Source organism: Mustela putorius, unplaced genomic scaffold (genome assembly GCF_011764305.1).
Source record: "Mustela putorius furo isolate JIRA1106 unplaced genomic scaffold, ASM1176430v1.1 tig00537227_pilon_pilon_pilon, whole genome shotgun sequence".
Classification (NCBI taxonomy): Eukaryota; Metazoa; Chordata; class Mammalia; order Carnivora; family Mustelidae; genus Mustela; species Mustela putorius.
This window is the reverse complement of record NW_025422368.1, coordinates 36630579-36653431: the sequence shown is the minus strand read 5'-3', so window position 1 is coordinate 36653431 and position 22853 is coordinate 36630579. Positions and strand designations below refer to the sequence as shown.

The 22853-nt window shown below is 41.3% G+C and overlaps 1 protein-coding gene across 4 annotated transcripts in view; it reads right to left on the bottom strand.

Annotated features, from left to right (window-relative positions):
* Window positions 1-15658, bottom strand: part of STYK1 (serine/threonine/tyrosine kinase 1) — a 43490-nt gene extending 27832 nt beyond the window's left edge. For 2 of the 4 annotated variants that reach the window (XM_013057916.2, XM_004755849.3), the window contains exon 1: window positions 15464-15658. The gene's annotated coding sequence lies outside the window, so the exon portion shown is untranslated. Of the gene's footprint in view, window positions 1-14500; window positions 14687-15463 lie in introns of those variants that run through there. The other 2 variants (XM_004755851.3, XM_004755852.3) reach the window with 2 other exon arrangements.
* Between the last annotated feature and the right edge of the window lie 7195 nt (window positions 15659-22853).

Here is a 22853-nt window from a genome sequence, read left to right as displayed (position 1 = left end):
CAGTACAGACAAAAGGTTGAAATCCAGGATCTATAAAGAACTCCTCAAACTCAACACACACTAAACAGGCAATCATATCAAAAAATGGGCAGAAGATATGAACAGACACTTCTCCAATGAAGACATACAAATGCCTATCAAACACATGAAAAAATGTTCATCATCACTAGCCCTCAGGGAGATTCAAATTAAAACCACATTGAGATACCACCTTACACCAGTTAGAATGGCCAAAATTAACAAGACAGGAAACAACATGTGTTGGAGAGGATGTGGAGAAAGGGGAACCCTCTTCCACTGTTGGTGGGAATGCAAGTTGGTGCAGCCTCTTTGGAGAACAGTGTGGAGATCCCTCAATAAATTAAAAATAGAACTTCACTGTGACCCTGCAATTGCACTCCTGGGCATTTACCCCAAAGATACAGATGTAGTGAAAAGAAGGGCCATCTGTACCCCAATGTTTATAGCAGCAATGGCCATGGTCACCAAACTGTGGAAAGAACCAAGATGCCCTTCAACAGACGAATGGATAAGGAAAATGTGGTCCATATACACTATGGAGTATTATGCCTCCATCAGAAAGGATGAATACCCAACTTTTGTAGCAACATGGAAGGGACAAGAAAAGATTATGCTGAGTGAAATAAGTCAAGCAGAGAGAGTCAATTATCATATGGTTTCACTTATTTGTGGAGCATAACAAATAGCATGGAGGACGTGGGGAGTTAGAGAGGAGAAGGGAGTTAGGGTAAATTGGAAGGGGAGGTGAATCATGAGAGAGTATGGACTCTGAAAAACAATCTGAGGGGTTTGAAGTGGTGGGGGCGGTGGGAGGTTGGGGTACCAGGTGGTGAGTATTACAGAGGGCACGGATTGCATGGAGCACTGGGTGTGGTGAAAAAATAATGAATACTGTTATGCTGAAAATAAATTAGAAAGAAAAAAGAAAAGAAAATCAACACACCAAACTAAAATGTTAATATTTAACAAATATGGAAGAAGGGTAATGTAAGATCAAAGATGTTTACCTTAACTAGTAATTAAATAATACTCATTCAAGTAAAAACAAGATGCGAATATTTTTGCCTATCCGCTTAAGAAGAAAAAAATGAAAGAGAATTCTGATACTCTGAAGAACCACAGGGAATCTAAATTTCTATAGTTTTGGAAACAAATTTGGCAACATGTAAGAAAAGAACCTTAATGACATTCCTAATTTTGACCCAGGAATTTCTCTCCCGAGTCAATTATAAAAGGATTTTTTTTTAAGATTTTATTTTTAAGTAATCTCTACACCCAACATGGAGCTCAAACTCACAACCCTAAGACCAAGAGTCACACAATCCACCAGCTGAGCCAGCCAGGCATCCCTTAAGAGGATTTTTTTTAATGGAAGATGAGTCTGAACATGCAAAAAAAAAAAAAATTATTGTACTTTTATTTATTTCTTTTGAAAGCAGAAATAGGCATGTGCTTCAAAACAATCCCAGGATTTAAGCAATGGAAGTGTGCAGAGATAAATATGAAACGTGATTGGCCAGGTGTTGAAAATCATTAAATTGGGGTTATTAAATACATAAGTAGTCATCTTACCATCCTATCTATTTGCTTTTGTATAATTTTGAAATTTTCTACAATAAAAAAATTAAAAGTAGAAATAAAAATTTTCATCAAGGAGAGTATAATGGTGGGCGCCTGGGTGGCTCAGTGGGTTAGGCCGCTGCCTTCGGCTCAGGTCATGATCTCAGGGTCCTGGGATCGAGTCCCACATCGGGCTCTCTGCTCAGCAGGGAGCCTGTTTCCTCCTCTCTCTCTCTGCCTGCCTCTCTGCCTACTTGTGATCTCTCTCTGTCAAATAAATAAATAAAATCTTAAAAAAAAAAAAAGACTTTATTAAAAAAAAAAAAGAGTATAATGGTTAATTTTATGTGTCAGCTTGGCTAGGCCATGGTACCAAGATAATTCATCAAACAGTGATCTTTCTGTGAAGGAATTTGTAAATGAGATTAACATTTAAGTCAGTGAAATTTGAGTAAAGGAGATTACCCTCCATAATTTGGGTATGCCTCACCCAAACAGTTGAAGGTCTTTGACCTCCTCAAAAGAGGAGGAAATTCTGCCATCATGCTGCACTTAAACTGCATATCTTCACTGTGTCTCCAGCCTGCTCACCTACCCTGAAGATTTTGGACTTGCCAACTATCCACAAAGTCTTTAAAATAAATCTCAATGGATGATAGCTACATACATAGATGACATATAAATGTTCTGTTCATTCTATTTTTTCTGGAAAACCTTAATGAATACAAAGAGGGATGTCAAATTTTCATACAACTGGACAATGGACTGCTATAAATATATTAATTTTATGTTCAAGTTCATTAATTTTATGCTCAATTTTATATTCAGCTGAAGTTTTTAATAAATGGCTTTTTAAGTTAGTGGGTAAAGTAATGTAGTCAGATTTAAAATTTATCAGGCCCTAGTTTAATAAAGTTCTAAATTGGCATCCATGTTTTAACATTATCCCTGTCTCTCTCTGACTCTGTCATTTTGGGCAAGTTTTATCACATCCCTGGGTTTTAACTTCTAATCCATAAAATAATGGATCATAATCCTTGAACCACCTAATCAGAGATGTTCTGGCAAGACAAATAAGATAAAACATACAACAGGACTTAAAATTCTAGAATAGAAGAAAGTTAATGGATTTCAGAGGTCTAAGGTAGAATTATCGTGTTAGCCCTTTCCCCCTCCCCCCACATGCCTAGGGCTCTTTTGTCTGAAGTATCCTTGCAGCCCACAGTTAGAACTTTTCAATAGTAAATGTTTGGGAAATAGGGTTAAGTCTTTGGTATTTCAGAGATTTCAGGCCAATTCTACCCACTGTTCCATCATTTGTTGATCATACTTTTCCTTCTCTCATATATTAATGCCAATAATTTTTAGGAAGACAGATTAATGCATATAAGAGATGCCCTTTGGAGAAAAACCTGGGATCATATGAACATTAAATAATACTATTTCTATACTAGCATGGATATATACTAACAAGTATAATGAGGCTCTGGCATTAATCTTCACCTTGGCTTCAGCTGCCTTCTGCCCTAGAACTGGTCATGTTTTTCTCACCTAGATTATTCTTAATAGAAAGTTCTTGGAGAAATGTAGAATGAAAAGAAAGTATCCTCAGGGCACCTGGGTGGCTCAGTTAAGCATCTGCCTTCAGCACAGGTAATGATCCTAGAGTCCTGGGATTGAGCCTCGCAAGGGCTTTCTGCTCAGCAGGGATTCTGCTTCTCCCTTTCCCTCTACCTCTGTGTATGAGTGCTCTCTTCCTCTCAAATAAATGGATAAAATATTTAAAAAAAAAAAAAAAAAGAAAGAAAGAAAAGGATCCTCTGCTCATACAGGCAAAGGGGATATGAGATCTCAGTTACCGCCTGGGTTAGCCTCATCTTGTGTGTGACCTTACATAAACCAATTAACATCTCTTTGTAGAGCTTTGTATACAAAGCATCATGAAACATATAAAGTAAAAATATAAGGCATTAGAATTATTTATTTAGTATCCAAGAAATCGAAATTATGATCTGAAGCTATGTAACATATATTCACATAGAAGAGAATTCAGAAGTGTAGAACCAAAGGAAAGATGGACAACTGAGTTTTTCTCTATCCTTTTAAGTAAGAAATCTAATACCTTCTACCATCCCTTCAATATGGCTGCGTAATCTAGTCCTTCTTTGCTACATGTTGACAGAAAGAATCAGATTTACAGAAAAGTTAGGAAGAGTAAATATACCCTACAAGGATGCAGAAAGCAGTTTAAAACAAAGGGACGCGAATATTGTTAGAAATACTTGACACGGCCCTGGCTTCTTGATTGTCTTGGGAATAAAAATGTGGGAGTGGCATGAACTTTAAAGATATGCTTGGGGGTGCCTGGGTGGCTCAGTTCGCTAAGCATCCAACTCGTGATTTCGTCTCAGCTCATGATCTTAGGGTTATCAAATCGAGTCCCACAACAGGCTCTGCACTCAGCACAGAGTCTGCTTGAGATTCTCTCTCCTTGCCTCTCTCTCTGCCCCTCCCCTCCACATTCTAAATAAATAAATAAATAAAATCTTGAAACAGCTGTTTGATTTTATTTTGTAATGAAAGAGGTAACAACATCCCAGTAGAGACAGGAAGGGAAGAACAAAGATCCTAAGTTTATTATCTAAATCCAGAGGAAAACCCTCAAAATTTTTGCCTAATATTTATCTAAATTGAACAACAAAAATTTTTAAAGTACTTTTCACCATACCTTTCTCGGGTTCCCTCCTCTGAATGTCTCTCCTGACATAGTTTTAGATCTTTTCCAGGACCCAGGAAAAGTTAAATATAGATACTGTATCCTGGACCCATACTCTCTCTCCCTCCTCTCCCACTAAACTCCATTTCTTTCCATGAGTCAACACGGAGCGGCGTTCAAACAATAAACCAAGTGAAGCCATCTGCTTTGGACTTTGCCCTGCTGTGCCCCTCCTTAATGGTCATTTATGGGTTAGCACAGCTTCCCGCTCCAGCCTAGTGCATTTGATGGCATATAGATACAATGACAAACGTTCATACAGTGCTCCCTATGTGTTAGGTGCCGTTCTAAGCACTTCACATACAGATGAAGAAACTGGGTCACAGAAAGATTAAGTAACTTGTTCCAGATCACACAGCTAGTAACAGGGATTTGGAATTTCCAGGTTGTGTGGCTTTGGAATTTGTTTTCTTACATTATGCCATCTTTCTAGCAGAGCTTTGAAAATCTTTGCTCTTTTCTTTTCTCTCTCGCTCTCTCTCTCTCTCTTTTTTCTTTTTTTTTTTTGCAAAATTAGAATTACCTTCAATATTGCTTTCTTTTTGACCAAGATATAATTCACATAACCATAAAACTCATCTTTCTTAAAGTATTCAATTCAGTGGTTTTTATGTTCACAAAGTTGTACAACCATCACTGCTTTATAATTTTAGAATACTTTCATCATCTCCCAAAAGAAATCTGTACCAATAGCAGTCACACCCCAATGCCCACTCCCCCAGCCCCTGGCAATCACTCACCTACTTGCTATCTCTGTGGATGTGCCTATTTTGAACATTTCATATGAACTGAATCATCCAATCTGTAGCTTTGTGTCTGGTTCCTTTCACTTACCATGTTTTTAAGGTCACCCATTGTATTAGGGTTCTCTGGAGAATTGAACCAATAAGATATATAGATGTAGATAGATAGATATACACTGATATGCAGATACGTAAGAGGAGATTTATTATAGGAATTGGCTCATGTAGTTATGCAGGCCAAGTAGTCCCACAGTCTGCAAGCTGGAAAGTCAGGAAAGCTGGTGGTACAATTCATTATGAGGCTGAAGTTCTGAGAACTGGGGGCCACTGGTGTAAGTCCCAGAGCATGAAGGCCAGAGAACCAGGAGCTCCAATGTTGGAGGGCAGGACAAGACAGAAGTCCCATCTCAAGAGAGAGGAAGTCACCCTTCCTCCACCATATTTGCCCCAAATATGATGATGCCCACCCACACTGATGAGGGCAGGTCTTTACTCAGTCTGCTGATTCAAATGCTAATCCTTTCCAGAAACATCCTCACAGACACACCCAGAAATAACATTTCCCAGCTATCTGGACACTCAACAGCCCAGTCAAATAGACATTTAAAATTAACCACCACAGTCTGGGTCTGAGAAGTTTTCTTCTTGTGCACACCTGATGCCACACTCTCTCAACCTGTCTTTCCCTCTCTCCATCTTCTCTCCCTGCAGAAAGGGGTCCTTCCCCTCCACAGCATGGCAGCTTTTCTGTCTCCCAATTCAGTTCCACACACCTCACACCTGCCATGTCATTTCCCTCCAACTACGGAAATCCTTCTTCCAATCCTCAGATGGGTTTCCTGGGTGTTCCAAGTGACCGGACCTCAGTACTGCTGTGTTGAGGGATGAGGAAAGCCCCAGGTCCCACTACTTCTCCACCATCTGAACCCCATTTCTTAACCATCACATCCATGCTGTAGCTATAAATCAGTACTTCATTCTTTCTTGTGGCTGAATAATGGTTTTAGTTCTCACATTTGGGTCTAAGACCTATTTGGAGTCAACTTCTACATATGTTGTGAAGTAAGCATTCCATTTCATTCTTTTGCATGTGGATATCCAGTTGTTTCCGCACAGTTTCAGTGTCTTAGTGTTGCATATGAACATCCAATGTGTCTGCACAATAAACTGTTTCAGCACTGTGTAGTAAATCAAATGGCCATAGGTCTGAGTTTATTTCAAGACTCTTAAATCTGTCTATATGTCTATCCTTATACCAATAGTATACAGTCTTAATTACTTAGCTTTCCAGTGAGTCTTAAAATCATTAAATATGTGTCATCCAAGTTTGATCTTTTCAATGGTTGTTTTGGATATTGTAAGATCCTTACATTCCAACGTTACTTCTAGAATCCACTTGGCCATTTCTGTAAAAAAGGCTTTCTGGAATTTTGGTAGAGAATACATTGACTATATAAATCAACTTGGGGAGTACTGCCATCTTAATATTAAGTCTGCCTACCTAAGAACACAAGATGTCTTTCCACTTATTTAGATCTTTAATTTCCCTCAATGATATTTTGTAGTTTTCAGTGGACAAGTCTCATTTGTTGTCAACGCTAACATTCACAGTTCTGTGGCCTCTAAAAGTTAAGCCAGAATTTGTGTCTGAAGTGGTGCTATCACAGAATGTTCTGTCTCTGAGAAAATTCATTCTAGAACAGGTTGGACAATATCTGCCTCGTAGAGACTGGCCAGACATCCTATCTATATCTAATACCATAGCATACTAAAAGGCCACTACTGTTCCTTCTTATGTTTGGATAAATGCATAGACCACAGAACATCACATTCTGTAGCTCTGACTGTCAGAACTCAGTTTATTTTCTTGGATGAGCCTGAGTTCACCTAGCTTCTCAGATTGCCCTGTATTGGTGGGACTGGAGACAGTATTCAAAGAATGACATCTCTAAATTTCTATCCACATAGATACTTCTGCACATGTAATCTATGGAGAACACTGCTCCCTGGACACCCAAAATATGTTTTACTAAAGTTTAAACAAAAGCCACAAAGGAGCAACCCCGATTATCACTGTTAAATCCTATAACTCAGAGTAAAAATAATAAGGATTTCCATCTAGCACAGAGAGTTCTATCCCAAGGTTCAGTGAATTTCTTTTTGTGAGGGACTTATCTCATATGCTATCTGAATATCTATAAACCCACAACCTGGGGCCATGATGATACTATCAGATCTTTATGGGCCATCTGTTTGTAGTTAACATGAGCTCATGCTTCCATTTTTAAGTCGGCTTGGCACCATTCCCCAGCCAATGCTAACTCAGTGAGTTAAAAATAGTCAATTTTAATATCAGCCAAAGAAAAGCAGACTTGGAAAGATAAAAGCAATGTTGTTGAAGGGGTAGTTCTTTATAGATCATTATAAGATCACATTTGGTTTATTTAATATTTCTTTTTCCCCAGTCCTACAGAATTGTAATATTTCCATTCTTATTTATTTGTTTTTATTTAAGATTTTATTTTTATTTATTTATTTATTTGACACAGAGAGAGAGAGGGGGAGAGAACATGAACTAGTGGAGTGGCAGACAGAGAGGGAGAGGCAGACTCCTCAATGAGCAGGGAGCCTGACACGGGACTTGATCCAGAAACCTGTGATCGTTACCTGAGCCGAAGACAGACGCTTAACTGACTGAGCCACCCTGGCGTCCCTCTTCATTTTTATAATAGAAAGCCACTTCCGAATACTCTACAGCTCTCTTAACAACTTCATCCGTGGAAATGAAGGTCTGAGTGTTAAGGTGACTGGCCCAAGGTCAGAAGATAAATCAGAGATCTAATCAGATGTGAATGCTCCTGATCTAGAATTCTAGATTGGACTATCCTATAAATGGAATGTGGGTGAGGATGAGAAGCACAGCCAGTGAAACCCGAGTCACCTGCTGGTGATACATGAGATGCTTGGGCTTCAAGAACAGATGCAAATACAACAGGTTCAACTTTCAATATCAACAAGCCATTCGATTTCCATGCTGAAAAGGAAGTAACCACTGCTGGGCCTTCTGGGCTGCTATAGCCATACCTCCCCACTAAAGTAACAAAAGAGCAGCCCTGCCTTCCATCTCTTATTCTGCCTGAGGAGCATGCTATGGAGGGCAACACACGCTCCAGAAATGCCACAGAATGCTGAACAAGCAGCAGAGCCCTCTAAAAGCAATAGGAAAAACTTGCCTCCTCATCTTACCAATGAGGAAACTCAGTCACACAAGAGAGATGTCTTTCAACAGTCAATGAGCACTTAAACTCAGACTTCTATTGTGTGTCTTCAATCTCCCCCCGGTTCTGTTTTGCTACCATTTTCCACCCTTCATAAGGCTGACTGGAGATTTGACCCCTTGTCATTCAGTTAAGTTTTGTAGGAGCAAGGATAAGAAAAAGGATACTAGTTTTTAGAATTCCTAATGCGCACATACTTTCATAGTTTCTTCTGCCTGATGGATCTTGGGTTGTGTATGTCTGGACCAGCCTGTGGAAATCTATGCCCTACGTGTCCAAGGTTGAAGACTAGAGACTTCACATTCCAGCTGTGTTTTCACAGTCCCCTGCGGGGACTACAGGGCTTTAAGAATACTCTAGTGGATGCTTTATTTCCTTCTTCTTCCTCTGCCAGAACTCATTTTGACTCATAATAAGACATCAGTCCCCCGGAACAACTAAAGGGACCAAGTATTGAAACCTGTAGGAAGAAACCACAAAAGTAGGAAGCAGGACAGCTACAGACCAGACTGGCTGGATTTGTGGAATCTGCTTACAAATCTGATGAAAAACAAGGCAATAAAGATAAATATTTAGCATTTTCTTAGACTTCCTTCACCTTCCTTGAACTATAAGCAAGTCTGTCACCTCTACTACTCAGCTCAACAAGCCCTTTCCTGCTGCCTTAGCCTCCAACCAGCCAGAAGGAGCACTACACTGGGGCCCCAACTGAGCATGGTGGTAAGAGCCAACAGGAGCTTTTCTTGCCTGGGCCAAGCCAGACCCAACTGACTTAAGAGGGATTTGGAGAAGCTGACCCAAAGGATACAAACTGGGGCTGGGGAGGGGAGGCTTTAACATACGACTGGCCCTAATAGCTCAGTACCATCAGAAAAATGTGCTTAGGGGGCATCTGGGTGGCTCAGTCAGTTAAGCATCTCCCTTGAGCTCGGGTCATGATCCCAGGGTCCTGGGATCGAGTCCTGCATTGGACTCCCTGCTCAGTGGGGAGCTGGCTTCTCCCTTTCTCTCCTCTACTTCTGCCCTGCTCATGCTCTCTCTCTCTCTCTCTTTTAAATAAATACATTTTAAAATAAATTCAAATAAATTTTTAAAATATTTTCAAAAAAGAGAAAAGAAAAACGTGCTTAGGATCAATTTCGTTTTTCATCATTCAGTTAACAGCATAATATGAATATAAACATACATTTTGTCTCCTGGAGTTCTTCAACACAACACTCTGTATTTACCCAACACAGTATGTTTGCTTAAATCATTCAAAACTGTTGAGACAAAAGTTAATAATTCTGAAGCTTTCTCCAGAAAGCAAACTGGCTTAAAATATGAGTATTATATGTTCATTACTGAGATTTACCTATGGCCATAATATATATTTTGATACAGTTTCTTCTTAACCTTTAGCATCTGCTACAATTTGTTCTTAGTAGAATTCTAACATTGCCTAGAATTATGTGCATATAGTAAATTTAATTTAGGCCAGTGTTCTAGAAATAGCACCATATTTCTGTCTTTTGTTACCTGACAATGTTAAAAACCACTGCTGAATATATACAAATGGGACAGTTTACTATGTGGGGCTATAGGAGATTAACAGCTACAGCAGGAAAATTAAAACAGGCTTCCTTTTCATTTATACTTCTTGACAATAATTTAGTACCTAAAAATCTACAACTGCAGATTTGAAAAATGTTATCACTATCTTCAAGTTGATTTGACCACGGGCATTATTAAAAATTAGCTATATGGTTACATGGCTACTGCCAGAAAGATTGTAATTATAATGGAGGAAACAGATTGAGTTACGGGGTGGAGACAATTCTTAGAAGTTGGGACATGACAGAGACTGATGAGGGCTAATGAAGGCAGGAGCATCGGGAGATCCTTCTGTTCCTTGAAAACTCAACCTTCCGAAGTCGCATTCGCTGGGATCTACCCTGCCCAGCTCAGTGGGTGTTCTAGGCAGGAGCAAGTAATGAAGGCCACCTGAGCTGAGGAGGTAAGAGTAGTCAGCTCAGGAAAAGAGGCTGAAATCAGGGGATGGATGGGAACCCCTTCACCCCACCCCCACTTTCCTTTCTTGCCCAGAGGTGACTGTCTCCCCAGCTAAATTCTAACCTATCCCCTCATTATTATCCTGATGGAACCTGAAAGAAATGGTGAGAATTTCAAAAATAAGAGACTCATTTTTCCAACCCAGGAAGATTCCCCTGAGGTTTCCCAGTCTACATGAACCCTTCATTCGCTAAGGGGTAGGGGGGAAATAGGAGATAATGAATAACAATGAGGTAAATCATAAAAAAGTGAGCACAAAAAAGAGTGCCAGAGCTTAAAACAGATTTCAGGTCCCTGCATTCCGGAGCAGACTCTTTGCATCCTACACAGTTGTTGGTGAAAGTAACTGCTTCATGGGTGGGTGTGGGTGTGTGCTCATTCTCTTCCACTTTCATTTTCCCTGTTAGAAACTGTGTCCAAAAAAAAAAAAAAAAAAAAGGAAGAAAGAAAGAAAGAAACTGTGTCCAATAGATGATATGCTAATACAGAGTACTGAGTACCCAAGCTGCTTACTCAGTGCTTACTCGGTTGGCCTATTATCTGTTTCTTCCCAACCAGCTGGTAATTTCCTGGAGGGCATGGTCAGCTTCTTTAGGCCGTTCATTAACACAGCCAAGAATCAGGCAGAGGGCATCTGAAGTCAGAAGTACGGTGGGGCATTGAGACTGGCTAAACCTAGGCTGGTGGGAAGGCCAAGAATGAAGCGAGAGAGAGACAACTTTATGGAACAAGAATTTCAGGCCTTCATCTACTTTCTTTTTTCATTACTGTATCCTTCCCATCTAGACCAGCATATAACACATAACAAAATTCATATGTTTGTTTAATGAAAAAAAGTTGCTAACTTCACCTATAACACTGGGGGGGGGGTGCGCCGGGATAGATCAGTCAGTTAAGAGTCCAACTCCTGGGGCGCCCGGGTGGCTCAGTGGGTTGAGCCTCTGGCTTCGGCCAGGGTCATGATCCCAGAGTCCTGGGATTGAGCCCTGCATCAGGCTCTCTGCTAGACAGGGAGCCTGCTTCCCCCGGCCCCTCTCTCTGCCTGCCTCTCTGCCTACTTGTGATCTCTGTCTGTCAAATAAATAAATAAATTCTTAAAAAAAAAAAAAAAAAAGAGTCCGACTCTTGATTTCAGCTCAGGTCATGATCCCAAGGTTGTGGATCAAGCCCCTCATCAGGCAGCCCACTTGGGAAAGAGTGCACCTGGATTCTCTCTCTCCCTTAGCACTACCTTCTCACTCTGTCTCTCTAAAATAAATAAATAAATCTTTTATCTTTAATCTTTAACAAATTTTAAATCTTTAAAATATTTAAATATTTAAATCTTTGGCAAATTAAAAAATAAAAATAGCATTGGATCCAAAAGAAAAATATTTAGAGAAAAATAACCTACACAAATAAATTGGGTATAAAGAATTTAATTGTAATGCTAAAATTACAGTAGGGCTGGGAAGTGGTTTCTGACAGTGTTAGATAGGAAGTATCAGGGTGCCCAGCTCTCTGCTCAATGGGAACACATCTTTAGTTCTATCATTAGGCAGGATGCTGGTTGTCTCTATAACAAGGATATGTAGTTCTCTGCTACACATAGCAAGCAAAACATTGATCCCCCAGAGTGAAAATAGGACAATAAACCCAATAAAGGGAACCCAGTCATTGAAAGCTCAGTGTGGCTGGCAGGTAACCATCAAAGACATCTATGTCCAATTCTCCAGAACTATGAATATGTTAGTTTTTTAAGAGTGTCAAAATAGCAAAAGGGAATAGAGATTGCAGACAGAATTAGGCAACTGACCTTGAAACCCTTATTCTGGGTTATCCAGTGACTCTGATGTCACCACAAAGACCCTGAATGTGGAAGAAAAAGGCACAGGTGTCACTGCCGGCATAGGGAATGTGAGAATGACTTGAAATGGCTTTGTAGGTGGAAGCATCACAAGCCAAGCAATGTAAGCAGTCTTTAGAAGCTGAAAAAAGGCAAGGAAAAGGCCTCTGCCCTGAGCCTCCAGAAGGAATGCAGGCCTGTCTACCCACTTGAGACTTCTGACTTCCAGAACTGTAAGATAAAAATCTGGGTTGGTTGAAACCAACAAATGTGTGCTGATTCATTACAGCAACAATAGGAAACTAACCTGCCTGGGGCTCCTGGGTGGCTCCATCAGTTAAGCGTCTGACTCTTGATTTGGGGCTCAGGTCTCGATGTCAGGGTCGCAGGATCAAGCCTGGTGTCAGGCTTTCTGCTTAAAATTCTCTCTCTCCTTCTCCCTCTCCCTCTGCCCTGCCCTTCCCCTCACCCCACCCTCTGCTCAGCACACATTCTCTCTCTCTCTCTCTCTCTTCTTTAAAAAATAAAATTTCAAAAGGAAACTAACATGCTCAGTTTAAAACAGAGCTGCAGAATCACAAAACTCCCCAGAGGAGTTTGAAGCACATGCCTGCAGGAGCTGGTTGGGAAAGGTGGAAACAAAGTTTCTGCAGAAGACACCTGAAATAGACGAGCTCAACTAACTTTGAATGCGTACATAATTCAAGAAGGAGGTACTATTATGAGTTGAAATGTGCCACCCCAAAATTCAGATGTTGAAGTCCTAGCTTCCAGTACCACAGAATGTGAAGTTATTTGAAAATAGTCTTGGCAGAGGTAATTGAGATAAAAGGAGGTCATTCAAGGGGGCCCTAATCCAGGATAACTAGTATCCTGTTAAAAGGAGGAAATTTGGGGCACCTGGGTGGCTCAGTGGGTTAAAGCCTCTGCCTTCCGCTCAGGTCATGATCCCAGCATCCTGGAATCAAGCTCCGCATGGGGCTTTCTGCTCAGCAGGGAGCCTGCTTCCTCCTCTCTCTCTCTCACTCCCCGCCTGCCTCTTTGCCTACTTGTGATCTCTGTCAAATAAATAAATAAAATCTTTAAAAAAAAAAAAAAAAAGAAGGAAATTTGAAAACATATATGCAGGAGGGAAGCCATACGAACAAAAAAACAGCCATCTACAAGCCAAAGAAAAAGGCCTGGGACAGCTCTTTCCCTCCTGGTGCTCAGAAAGAACCAACCCTTCCAACAGCTTGATTTCAGACTTCTAGCCTCCAGAACTTTGAGACACTAAATTTCTGTTGCTCAAGCCACTCAGCTTGTGTACCTCGTTAGAGCAGCCCCAGCAAACTAATACAGTGAGAGAGCACAAGCAGTGGGAAGGGGTAGAGAGAGAGGGATAAACAGATTCCCTGCTTGGCAGGGAGCATGAGGAAGGGCTGGATCCCCATTCAAGGACCCCAGGATCACAACCTGAGCCCAAGGCAGATGCTTGACCCACTGAGCCACCCAGGCACCCCTAGAGAAAGAAAGTCTTTTTTTTTTTAATAATGATAATTTTTTTTAGATTTTATTTATTTATTTGAGAGAGAGAGAGAGACAGAGATTGTGACAGAGATAGTGAGAGAGAGCACAGGTGGGGAGGAGAGGGAGAAAGCAGGCTCCCGGCTGAATAGGGAGCCTGATGTGGGACTGGATCCTAGGACCTGGGAATCATGACCAAACCAAAGGCAGGTTTCCAAGTGATTGAGCCACCCAGATGCCTCTGATAATTTTTTTTTAATTTTGTTTATTGTCCAGGAGAGAGAAAGATCACAAGCAGGGGGAGCAGCGGGCAGAGGGAGAAGCAGGCTCCCACCTGAGGGACCTACAACTCTGAGATCATGACCTGAGCTGAAGGCAGACCCTTAACCAACTGAGCCACGCAGGGGTACAGGAAAGAGAGCCTTAAGCAGACTCCACACTTGAGTATGGAGCCTGGAACCGGGCTCTCTCTCAAGACTCTGAGATCATGATCTGAGCGGAAAACAAGAGCCTGGCACTTTAAATGACCATAAAAAACACAGTGTCTTTGCAGCACAAGAAAGCAAAATTCAACCAACTGATGCCTGAGCAATAAAGTATTCTAACTAAAGGATGCACTTTTTTAAATTTTACACATAATTCTATTGCACACTTAATGGACTACAGTACAGTATAAACATAACTTTTGTTTGCACTGAAATCAAACATTTCATTTGACTCCCTCCATTACAATACTCACTTTATATCAGTGGTCCGAGACCAAACCCGCAATATCTCTGAAGTCTGCCTGCACAGTTGACCCTTCAACAATGCAGGGTTTAGGGACACCGATCCTCCAAGCAGCAGCTAGTAAGCATATAGCTTTTGACTCCCCCAAAACTTAACTACTAATAGTCTGTTGACCGGAAGCCTTACCAATAACATAAACAGTCGAGCAACACTAACTTTGTAGATTCTATGTATTACATACTGTATTCTGATAATAAAGTATGCTAGAGAAAACACTTTAAAATCCTAAGGAAGAGAAAATGCATTTACAGTGCTGTTCTGAATTTATTTTTAAAAATCCATATATAACTGGATGCACACAACTCAAACCCAGGTTGAGGGCATGGGGCACCTGTTCCTCTCACTAGAGACCAGGTTGGCCCCTTGCAGGGGTGAGGAGTGTGAGGTGAAGGACACCTCCAGGTAGGTGCATTTCAGTATGTGTGTGCTGCACCCTACAAGAGCTCTAGTGCTTTATTTCCACAACTGCTGATGGCTCTCACTATCAGGAAGAAAGCTTGGTCTGAAATGTATGAGAAACTCACATGGCTGGTGGATTCCTAACAAAATGAGTCCACGGTCACCGAAATGAAAGGGGAGGAAAGGAGACAAAATGGGGACCGGGTTGACGGATAGGGAGAAGGAAAAGAGGCACAGAAAAAGGAAGACAAATTAGAGAAATTCGGTCACCAAGAGTATATCATACTGTGTAGTCATAAATACATAAAAGTCAAAACCCACAAGATGTTCCTTCCAAAGAAATACATGTTCACTCACATAATGACTATTGTTCGTTCACATAAAATTGGAACTTCCCTTCACAACCGTCCCACTCTGGGCCTCCCTCTTTTCTTTCCAAGTGTCCAGGTCCACTCCTGCTGCATCACTGGCACCCAGCTCCCACCCTTCCTGCCCCCCAATCCCCGTCCACTACCGTGTCCCTTCTCCGGCCGCTCTGCTCTCAGATGCAACTGGCCCAGCCAGAGGGAGAAAAAAAAATGAACAATTTGGGAACGACAAGGTGTGCCAGCCTCAAGGAAATGCTTTTCAGTCCCTCCTTCCCACTGGTGGGGCGTGGCTGCCAGCAAAGGATGGAGTCTGGGCGGGCTCCCCACAAAGGGAAGTCTGTGGGCACTGAGGTTTCCGGGACTCACCACACACTAGCCAGCAGGAAACCTCTGCTGAAACTGTGAAAGCTGCACTTGTTACTGATCTACTTACTGAGTTCCTCCTTTAGTGATTGCCGCCTGGTCAGGTATAAAGGAGACGTCAGTCCTGGCGGAGAAGAGGAAGTCATTATAAAGCGCAACAGCGCCACCTCATGTCCGACCTTGTAGCAGCAGCCTTCATGGGTGCTCTGAAAGGTCCCTAGTTGATCAGGATTTAGCTCTATGAGTCCTCTCCTGAAATACTGGCAACCTCAAGCCTTTGCTGGGGAATCGCTAAGGAATATTGGAAATAAAAGTATCAGTAGTAGGTAACCAGTCATTAGCATATACTTCCTAAATACATTCTGGGCTCTCCTCTAGGGATATAGCATCAACGAAAGTAGCCATATAACCTGCTCACATGGAATTTACAATCCGAGGAAACACCACAGAAAATACATGACTGAAAGAATTCCAAAGCAGATACCCAACACTTAATACAAGTTCTCTCAAAGAAATGCTGGTCACAGATACCTTAAATAGGTGACCAGTTTGCTCAGCACTGATAGCATACCAAACAGAAAGAAACACCTATTTAAAACAGAAAGACTTCATGTGCAATGTAATGTGGAGCTAGAAGCTTCTCTATGGAAATTTTTCTTCCTTCAGAGCTCTTTTAAAATTGGATGAACTGTACTCAAGGTCACTGAACTGTACATTTAAAATGGTTAATGTGTAACTTTATGGTGTATGAATATTACATTAATTTTCTTTAGATAAAAAGGATGGAATCTCATCAGCCAACTGTTCTTCCCATCCTTTAGGTCATGATTGATTTTAAAAAGCCTATTTAACTGATCTGAGCAATATTATTATTGCCATTATTATTATGACTATTAGATATTATGCAGTCTCCGATTCTGCTTTCCCAAGCATCGGAATCTCCTGAGGCAGAGGCTGCAGATGGCTCATATTTTTAATTTATGCAGCACCCTACTAGACTGCTACATCCCCATTCTAATTTACAAAATTTTATTTAAAAATCCCATTACTGTGAAGGAACCATTACAGTGCCCCTCTAGGACATAGGGATTTTTTTTTTTAAAGATTTTATTTATTTATTTGACAGACAGAGATCACAAGTAGGCTGAGAGGCAGGCAGAGAAAGAGAGAGGAGGAAGCAGGCTCCCTGTTGAGCAGAGAACCCGATGTGGGGCTCAGTCCCAGGACCCTGGGATCATGACCTGAGCCGAAGGCAGAGGCTTTAACCCACTGAGCCACCCAGGTGCCCCATACATAGGGATTTTTTTAAAAGCAAAATACAACCAAGTGAAAGAGGTCAGAATTTACTCTCCAATTTTATTGAGCAGTTCAAACAAAAGATGGAAATTTTTTAACTTTCTGAAATAGAGAAAATTCTGGAAATAGTGACGCTGAGACACAGAAACACCTAAGTACATTTTATTTTATTTTTTTTTTTTTTAAAGATTTTATTTATTCATTTGACAGAGAGAAATCACAAGTAGGCAGAGAGGCAGGCAGAGAGAGAGAGAGAGGAGGAAGCAGGCTCCCTGCTGAGCAGAGAGCCCGATGCGGGACTCGATCCCAGGACCCTGAGATCATGACCTGAGCCGAAGGCAGCGGCTTAACCACTGAGCCACCCAGGCGCCCCTAAGTACATTTTAGATACAGTGCTAGTTAAGGTATAAACAAGAGGTCCCACGCTTATACTCATGAATAAATAAAGTGTCTAGATATCTGTTATTTTTTTTTTGTACTCTCCAAGTATTCATACCCTTATAATTTCAATTATTGCCTCTTTCTCAAATGTCTGGCCCTCTGACTCATTTTCAGCTATGCTTCCCTCCAGCCATTCCTGCCAGCTGGTTATTTCTGCATCGCAATTACTTCATAATTGTTGGTTTCAGTGCTCATTATCTGCGCGGCTCAAGTGAAGTGTTGAACGGTAGGAATTCACCCTGAATACCCACGGGGACCTCTCCATCCTGCAGTTTACTCCAGACCAGACTATGCTAGATTCTGCTCTCCTCAGAACTCCTGCAACAGCCATCCATTTTCGTATTACTTAGCACATTCTCTCTTGTACGATTCCTGCAATTGTGAGGGATCCCCACTTGCAATCTGGTGCGGTGGATACTCCTGAAATCTATTTATAGGAGGCATGGAGAAACCCCCAGGAAATCATTCATTACAAGGAGAAAAGAGACTCGAGGCGGGACTTACAGCTGAAGGAGACTGGAACAGTAAGCGGTAGAGTTACTGCACAAAGCAACGACAGACGGCATTAGACCTTGGGTAGCATTGCTTTGGAACTGTTTCAAAGGCATTTAACATAGACGTGAGGCAGGCAGATTTCAGACTTGGTCTGAAAAGGCAGCCCAGCTTCACCACAGGAGGGCGGCAGGAAGCTGAAGGAGACCTGGAAGGCTAGAGGGAAACAGAGCAATCCTGGTGGGGGGTTGTAAATGGAGTCAGCCATAGAGCCCCAGTCCCAATGCCTGGCACCTCAGGCCTCAAGAGAACAGTAGACATCAGCAGGGTGAATCAAAGGCAGAGAAGGAAACTAGGAGACTCCATGCTGGAGCTGGGATTTGATTGGCAAAAATTTATGAGGTATTCCACTGCCCTGAGGGCTCCCAGGGCCAGCCGATAACCTGCTTTTTAGAAATAATACTGAGGTCTTGCAACTGACTAAAGACAAAGACAAAAGAACATGGGCTAGCCCTATCAGTCTGGCCTCACATTTAACCTAGGTAGCTATGTCCTAGGGAATGTGGATTATGTGTATTTAACTTTGCATGCATACATTGTTTCTTCTCCTGTTGCTGAAGTAAGAAATTACCACAAATCCAGTGGCTAAAACAATACAAAATTATTATTTTACAGTTTTCTAGGTCAGAAGTCCAGCGCTTATCCCTCGAGGCTAAAACCAAGGTATTGGCAGGGCTGTGTTCCTTTCTGGAGACTCTTAGAGAAAATCTTGTTTCCTTGGCTTTCCCAGCTTCTAGACCTCCCACATTTCTCAGCTGAGCCAGCAGTGGCCAGTCTAGTCCGTCCTACATCACATGTGTGTTTCTCTGACCCCTATTCTGTCATTATCTCTCTGTCTCTGACCACAGCTTGGAAAGTTCTGTACTTGTAGGGACTCCTGTGATGTTTAGATTGGGCCCACAGGATAATTTCACATCTAAAAAGTCTATAATCGGGGCGCCTGGGTGGCTCAGTGGTTTGGGCTGCTGCCTTTGGCTCGGGTCATGATCTCATGGTCCTGGGATCGAGCCCCGCATCGGGCTCTCTGCTCCGCAGGAAGCCTGCTTCCCTCTCTCTCCCTCTCTCTCTCTCTCTCTCTCTCTGCCTGCCTCTCTGCCTACTTGTGATCTCTGTCAAATAAATAAATAAAATCTTAAAAAAAAAAAAAGTCTATAATCTTAGTCACAGCTGTAGAGTCCCTTCTGTTGTGTAAGATAACATAATCACAACTCTCGAGGATTAGATTATGAACTCTCTGGGGTGGGGGGTATTACTCTGCCTACCACAACTTGCTTGGACGAGATTTTAGCATAAGGCCCATATCTCATACCTCTTTATAGTCCTGCATATAGTGAAAGATCAGTTAAGGGTTGCTGACCACAAAAGAACTCTCTCACTTGCCAACTACTTTTATTCTGGGAAAGAATATTCATATTCCCCATGGGGGAAAATGTGATGGTTTGAGGCTTTATGCCAACCATATGCTCCACTCATTTCTTTCTTCCCTTCCTTCCCTTGTGAGATTCCCAAGATTCTCATAGAATCATTGAGTGTAGCTTAGAGATCAGTGACCTACAGAGAGTTTCCACGGCTTGTGCCAACTTGGACAGGTTGACTTTTCTGGGTGTCAGTCCTCTCACTCAGGAAATGAAGAGGATGGAGTAAAGTTAGCTCCAAGTTTTTGTCAAGTTTTGCATCCAATGATTCCCTAACCCTTAAACACAAAAAACTCCTCTGCCCCAAATTCTTGCCCACTGATGTCTTTCTCACAGGACGCCCTGTCTGGCAGGAACTGACCAGTTCTGTCTAAACCTCCTTAGTATGAGGAGCTGCTACTGGGCCCCTCATTCCATCTATGGAAGCTCTGACTACCAGAACATTATTCCTCATACTAAATAAAAAATGTGACTTAGCTTCACCAAACCCCCAATTTATTTATTCGTAAAATGGAGGTGAAAAATGTTGATCTCATCAAGTTGTTGAGTAGTTCATGTAAGAAAATACACTTGAAAGTATTCAAAAATCAAAAGCACTATATAAATATTAATGGCCATATTATTATCTGATACTACTGATAATAACAATCTAGATTATTATTAACCTCTGTGCAATCTATGATGGGTTACATTTATATCTTTTTAATTTCATCTTGTTTATTTCAGTCCCCTTCAGGCAAAACATTAAAGATAATCCTGAATCAACTTCTGACTTACAGTTTTCTGACTATATTATTGAGACATGTTCAACTACAAGTTGATTAAAAAAAAAAAAAACCTATTAAAAAATTTCTACATATCTCCTGAGGGACCAGGCTAGCTCAGTTGGTAGAATGTGCAACTCTTGATCTTTGGGTTGTGAGTTCATAATGGGTGTATAACCTACTTAATTTTCTTTTCTATGTCCCTCATTGATAACAGTAAAAGAACAGGATTTTATCTCTGGTTGTTTTTTTGTTTTGTTTTGTTTTTTTAGATTTTATTTATTTGAGACAGAGAGGTAGAGAGAGAGTGTGTACAAGCAGCAGGGAGGGGCAGAGGAAGAGGGAGAAGCAGGCTCCCCGCAGAGCAGGGAACCTGACAGGAGTGGGACTTGATCCCAAGACCCTGGGATCATGACCTGAGCCTAAGGCAGAGCCACCCAAAGGAACAGGATTTTAGTACATACCATTAAATAATTCTTAAAGGTTGATACTAATTAGGTGCAAACACTATCTGGAAATGATTTTCCCCTGTCTCCCTAGGGGGGAGATATGCTTCAAGTCTTTTTTTTTTTTTTTTTTTTTTTTTGCAGCTTTTGAGGCTTATCAGTACATTGAAGAAATGCTGCATGGCTTATCACTCTTTTCACTCCGTTCCACCCCATCAAACGGCATCAAAGAAAGTTCTACCTTATACAATTCTAGCATCCATCCTTCCCCTTTTCTGTTGTCTAGTTTATCCCCTTTTCTTTTGCCTGAATCTCTGTAAGTCTTCTAACTGGTCCCCATCTCTCAGTCTAACCATCCACTCATCTTTTATTTTGCCACCAGAATAATATCTCCAAGAAGCAAGTCTTGCCACAGAACACCTCCTCCCATCTGGAATCTTTAAACTATTACAGAATTAAATCTTTTAATGATTTAATTAATTAAATCTTTTAATGATGTCCATAAATGCCTTTCTCTTTCCATGTTTCAATATCTTCCAGTCATACATCCATACATATTCCCTACAATAAGAAAAGGTAAACGATAAGTACTAAGTCCTCTGACTCTACAAGCATTTGCATGTTCAGTTCCACATACCTGCAATGCCCTTTCTCTCCTAATGTTCCTAACAATTCCTCCCCGTTCTTTAGGGTTCCGCTCACTTCTAAGAAGTGTCTCTGACCTTCACTTTGAATTCCCTCCCACATAGACTGCCCTTCTCCAACTTCTCAGCACCCAGAGTGGTTCTCCCTGGTAGAAGTTTGTCTTGTTTCTTCTATTAGGCTATATTCTCCCCGAGAGCACAGACCACAATTTATCACTGTAGCTAGACCCTAGTGAAATATCTGGCACAAGGTTATCAAATATGGGAAATGGATCAGAGAAAGCAATGGTCTTAAACTGAAGTCTCAACATACTTCCAGACTGATCATTTTTTTGATCCCTACCTAGAACAGCTTTATGAGGCAGAGAAGACAGATATTGTGAAGAACATGTGTTTCTTTATTGTACTGCAGGGTAATTGAGACTCAGTGATTGTGGCTTATCTGTGGTTACAGAAAGTATGCTTCAGGGTCAGGACTTGAACCAAGATCTTCTCTTTCCAAGATAAATGCTTTATTAAATACATGTTTGTACTCAAACATCTGAACACTATTAGTAAAAATCAACCTTAAAATATTTATAAATAACTACAGTCTCTAAGACATGATTAAGAAATGCACTGCAGGGGCACCTGGGTGGCTCAGTGGGTTAAAGCCTCTGCCTTCGGCTCAGGTCATGATCCCAGAGTTCTGGGATCGAACCCCACATCAGGCTCTTTGCTCGGCAGGGAGCCTGCTTCCTTCTCTATCTCTGCCTGTCTCTCTGCCTACTTGTGATCTCTGTCTGTCAAATAAATAAAATCTTAAAAAAAAAAAAAAAAAGAAATGCACTGCAGGGGCACATGGGTGGCTCAGTGGGTTAAAACCTCTGCCTTCAGCTCAGGTCGTGATCTCAGGGTCCTAGGATCTGTTTCTTCTATTAGGCTATATTCTCCCCAAGAGCGCAGACCACAATTTATATAGAAGAAAGAGATCCATCAGGCTCTCGGCTCAGCGGGGAGCCTGCTTCCCTCTCTCTCTCTCTGCCTGCTTCTCTGCCTACTTGTGATCTCTCTCTCTCTCTGTGTCAAATAAATAAAATAAAATAAGAAATGCACTGCAGATAGGAATAGGAAATCCAAATCTTATTAAGAACTCATTTTTGTTATAATAATAATGCAGTGGTCTGAATAAAGCATAGAAAAAGAAAACCAAAGAGCAAAATCTGTCAAGTGCGTTCAACATAGCCTAGGGGAATATATGCCTTGATCAGATGATGTGAACATGTTGTACGGTCATTGTTACTGCACGGAAATATCACAGTACTACAGTATCTTTCTGACTTCACCTCCCTGGCTTCCTAATGTCTTTCAAAAGCTTTAAAGATGTTTCCAGACCAGTGCCCTTGCCACTTAGTGCTTCTGGAACATTCCAGATTTTAGCACAGCTAAGCACCAAACCCACCCCTTTGGTTCTTTGTTCCCATGTCATCCGGTCAGTGAAGCTTGGTTCTCCTCCAAGTTCTCCTCCACTCCTGCTTGGTTCATCTATCACCCTTACTGAATTTCCCCTTAGGACTTGTCAGCCCGCAACACACTAAAAAGTTATTTATTTATCATCTCTCTTCCCTAACTATAG